Genomic DNA, 5566 nt, shown 5'->3' with positions numbered 1-5566 from the left:
GATGTGCAATCGACGGACGTTTATTTTAGTGAAGAACACACCATTACTTCCCTTGTGGGTAGGGTAAATGCTAACTGCCTCCCGTTTGCTTTCAGCTCTCGACAGAGCAACAGGCTTGTTTGTATGAACCTGTAACGTCTCGATGCTAGTTTTCCGTGTAGTATGCAGCTCTGATCATCCGGAAAATGCTCCCTGAGGAATCACTATATAGTCCAGTGACCTACTGCCATCATTAGGAGTAGCACCCGTGTTGGACAAGAATAAACTTCGTACGTTTTAACCGCAACAATTTTAATATACATTAGCTGGGAGCTGGAATTACCGCGGCTGCTGGCACCAGACTTACCCTCCACTTGATCCTTGTTGAAGGATTTATGCTCAACTCAATCCAATTATAAGACGTCATAAAAGAGTCTTATATTGTTATTTCTCGTCACTACCTCACTGTGCCGGGATTGGGTAATTTACGCGCCTGCTGCCTTCCTGGGATGTGGTAGCCATTTCTCCGGAATCAAACCCTGACTCCCCGTTACCCGTTGCAACCATGGTAGTCGTCTATACTGCCATCAATAGTTGATATGGATAGTAGATTTCAACTCCAGCGTCACGGAGGACGATTGGTTTGACTAATAATTTCTCAGGTTCCGCGAGGTGTCCCTGCATTTGGCATGTAGATTTTCCACAGTTATCCAAGTAACTAGGTAAATGATCTTGTAAGTTATTTGCGGTTTCACATTAAATCTGTTTGTACTTAAACATGCATGGCTTAACTTTTGAGACAAGCGTATATTACTGGTAGGATCAACCAGAATTCTCGCCGCAGACGCAACAACAGACACAAAAGCCGGACTCTCTCTCTTTCTCTGTCACGCTATAAGCAGCTAGTTCGCCTCACAACCTCACCTCAATGTTTCGCAGTTGTTTTTGGAGCATCAGATCCCGATAGCAACCGGGACCGCCGCCGTACCTTTCGTTTTGTGTTCGTTCATGCTCGAGAGCAGCAGCAATAGAATGCCAAAAGATTCCCATTCGTGGGTATGTGGGTATTAGAGTGGGGCGCAGATGGAAAAAGGCAAACTTCATCAAATCAAGTGAAATCAAGGTTTTTCTGAATCGTTCTGGGACCACAATCGACCTGGGACCGACAATCGCTTTCCGCATCGCGTATGAATTTCAAATGGAAATTGTTTAGGACCCCGAATAGTATCGAAAAACCTTTGATTTGGAAAAATGACCATGACGCCCCACTCTACTAGTGGGTATGTGCCTTCTGGACTGCCTGACTGATTGACTGACTGACAGTAGTAGACACCGTCGAGCCACACCACAAGCCGGCACCACGCCGGTTTCGCCCATCGTTGGCGCTCTCTGGCCAAGCGCAGCGAAATACGAAACAGCGCACTAGCTGACTGACTGACAGTAGTAGAGTCCTGAGCTGGACTGGACTGGGAAAACGCAGTTAGGCGGAAAGGAGAAGTCCACACACCACGATGTACGCACACACACACCAACCGCCCATTACCGTTACCGCAACTGCGCTGCACCGCTGCGCTGAAGTTGATAATTTTAGTGAAACAATTTTGGATTTCATTGCTTTTTTTTGTATTTTCAGATCTTTGCACTATCGTGATTGACCGACAGTTCCGGAATGGACCCCATACTTGCGATTGACGTTTGCTTATACGGAGCTAAGTAGTAAGGAGCACCAATAGACCTATGCAGAAGTTCATCAAATTCACTCACCCGATGGATTTTGACATTTGAGCGGGTCGTCCACTCGAACAAAAGTTCATTATGCGACCCGCTCAAACTTCATAATTTCTTGGGGGATTTCATTTTGCGTTAGTCTATGCTTGAAGTCATTTCCTGTATCCCTCAATAGAAAAATTAAACTAAAATGCCAAACTGTACATATAGAGCATGTATGGTCCAACGCACCGATTTAATTCAATAAAGCAAACGTCTGTCGTTTTCTTCCCACATGCCAAATTAGGCCCATGGGAGCGGTTTCGAACAATCTTAGAAACATTTCTTGTCTTCAAAAACCTTCACATGCCAAATTTGATTCCGTTTAACACTAATTAATGATTTGTGTGTGTTACTTCTACGTGAAGTTAAACGATTTACAATGATATGGAAATGCTAATATCATCTTCCAAACTTAGACGTACATGTTCATGATAGAATTAGAGGCGAAAGTATAGAATTGATAGTTCCGTTAGGATACGGCAGGCATAAAGAATGTTTTTATAGAAGTCGATTTGAAAGGGAGCGGAGCATATGAGCAAATCAAACCACCTTCCTTTTGCCAGTGAAGATATATCAGCTTCCACACTGATATTCTTCCCTCCCCCTTCATACGGGAGCTTGGCAGAAGGAAGGTTGTGCGATATGATATGCCATCACAAATATTGCCCTCCGCTCGCTTTCAAATCGACTTCTATAAAAACATTCTTCATGCCTACCGTATCCTAACAACGGGAACTATCAATTCTATACTTTCGCCTCTAATACTATCATGAACATGTACGTTAGAGTGGGGCGTCATGGTCATTTTTTCAAATCAATGGTTTTTCGAAGCCATTCTGGGTCCTGAACGACTGTGCAGAATTTGGGACCGATTCTTTGCTTCCTCGCTTTCCGCATCGCGTTTGAAGTTTGTATGGAAATTAGTATGGGAGAACGTATATTTTTGCATTTCTACTACTAGAGGTTTCAGTTCATCGTAAACCAAATGGCACATTGCGTTAAAGTATAACCCAAAGAATTCTGAAAAACTTTGCTGAAGAAGGCACGTTGCTAGAACTTCCACGAAAAAAGTTATAACGCTTCGAACATTGAGTGTTCAAACCATATGCAAAATATCGTTTATACTGCCAGCACTGCCGTACTACATAGACCAATAATTTAACTGAGTGTTATTTCAAAATAATTGATCTTATAGGGCTTTAGAACTAATGGGAGCTATCCAGAATTATATCACAAAGAAAAAAAATCCGACAAGAAGGAAGATGGGTTTTGCCCTTCGATAATCATAGGTTGTCCGGTAGTGCTGGCAGAAGCATTGATTTCTTGCATATGGTTTGAACAATCAATTTTCGAAACGTAATAACATTTTTTGTAGACCTTCCAGACAAAAGATATTTTAGTTACAAGATAAAGATTGTCGCTTCGGTTCCCTTTGTTCTGCTGTCCGAAACATGTGTGGTACATATCTGCCAAATCGTATGGATTTTCCTTCTTTGACATTTAGCTCCCCTATCCTCGCCAGCAAAAGATGTTCCGGACAGCGACGACAGCGACAAGCTTTATCTAGTAACTAAAATATCTTTTTTCCAGACACGTACCTTCTTCGGCAAAGTCTTTCGGCATCTTCCAGACTATATGCTAACGTATTGAGTCACGTGATTGATAATAATTTGAAGCTGCTAAAAACAAAAATGTAAAAAAGTACGTTTTCCCATACTAATCTGCATGTAAATTTAAAACGCGATGCGGCATGCGAGGTTGCAACCAATCGAGCCCATATTTTGCACAGTTGATTGGGGTCCCAAAACGATTCAGAAAAACCTTGATCTCACTTGATCGGACGAAGTTTGCGTTTTTCCATACAACTGCGCCCCACTCTAATGTACGTCTAAGTTTGGAAGATGATATTAGCATTTCCATATCACTGTTATGCGGGTAACTTTTAACATGGGTCGCACATGACTTGGTACTTTTTCACTCATGGGCGTACAAAACCGCACTTTCTATTTTGGTTTATGGAATTACATTAGAAATGGTCCCTATTCTTTGGGTTAACTCAAAAGTGAAGAAAATTCAAAAGGGACTGTTATGCGAGTGGGGACAGTATGGGTCTATATGTTTATGTTTATTGTATAGATTCATCTGACATTAGGTGGTCTTAATGAATATAGTAAATTTAAACAAGTATACATTAAACGATTACAATCTTCTTAAAAAGGTGGTCAATGGTAAGTTTAAACCAAATAGCCTATAAATGCTGTTAAAAGCAGCCGCAGCAGCACGGAAAGGTTCATTCATGCCATACATTCGATTACGCGGAGAAAGGTGCAGGAAATATAGTTGACTCATTGTTTGTTCCAGAGCATACAGATTTAACCTCATGAGAAGTTCCGGAGAGTCAATTTCACCAGTCACGATTTTGGCCACGAAGGCAACCTGCGATCTATTCCTTCTCATTTGAAGAGTGTCAATACCAAGTAGTCTACATCGATCCTCATATACGGGATCCCTCCATGGAAGGTGCCGAAGTGCATAACGTACGAATCTACGCTGCACGGTTTCTAGCCTTGAGATCCAGGCGCTATGATAAGAGCTCCAAACTACAGCACAAAATTCAAGGATAGAACGAACGAACAGAGATTTTAGGCAATGATGATCCCGGAAGTCTTCAGATAGTTTGAAAATGAATCCGAGGTGCCGGTGAGCTTTTACGATGATGTAGTTATAGTCAGAGGGTTAATGAATAAAGCTTCCAATGAATGATTAAATTTGTTATGATTAAATCATTCAACTCTATGATTAAAGATTATGAATAATGATTTATTCATTTTTGACAATGATTAATGATTATGATTAACGAATAAATTATTTTTTGACAATGATTAACAATTATGATTAATGAATAAAACATTTGGAGTATGATTAACGATTACCGATCGTGATTAAATGTTGACACAACATGTGTATGATTAATGATTAACGATCGATATGATTAATGATTGATGATTATGAATAATCAAATTGAATGATTTGCTAAGTGATTAAAGGGCAAGTAACCTTTCTTCCAAATTGGGCTATTGAAAGGTATAAAAATTATATGATTATGATTGAAGATTAATGAATAAAAGCGATGTACGCAATGATTAAAATACGCAATTATGAATATGATTAGTGATTTATGATTAAATGTATAATTCTATGATTAACGATTATTGATTAATGATTAAATCGTATTTTTTGCATGATTATGATTTATGAATAATGATTAAATAACCCATTATTCATTAATCACGATTAAATCTATGATTAATCACTAATGCTCTGGTTATAGTGCGGCTTGAATGTCATGTCTTGATCCAGTGTGACTCCTAAATACTTAATCCTATTTACTCTTTCGAGGGTAGTACCAGAGATACAATAGTCAAAAACTATCGGCTTGTGTTTCCGATAAAAGGAAATAGCATTACATTTTTTGAATACTGAGCGTCAGGAGATTAGCAGAGTACCAGTTCGCCATACTATCCACACGCGATTGCCGTTCTTCACTATCCTTGATGATGTTGATAATCATAAGCCAAAATTTTCTATTGTGCCGGAGCCAAACATTGAAGATTGTGGTTATGTTCGTTTCTGATCTAATATTGAGAAGTATTGTTATTATTTTGGGAAAAAATAAAAATAAACTTTGTTTGAGTTTTGTATTCTTTGTAACAAATATTCTCACATTATATTTCGAGTTGAAAATTAGTGGGAATGCAACTAAAAACACTCGTTACGAAATTTCACGAGATTCAGCAGCTGATTGGAGCATGAATGT

The sequence above is a fragment of the Armigeres subalbatus genome, chromosome 3 (genome assembly GCF_024139115.2).
Source record: "Armigeres subalbatus isolate Guangzhou_Male chromosome 3, GZ_Asu_2, whole genome shotgun sequence".
Taxonomy (NCBI): Eukaryota; Metazoa; Arthropoda; class Insecta; order Diptera; family Culicidae; genus Armigeres; species Armigeres subalbatus.
The sequence above is the reverse complement of the archived record's forward strand: the minus strand, read 5'-3'. Positions refer to the sequence as shown.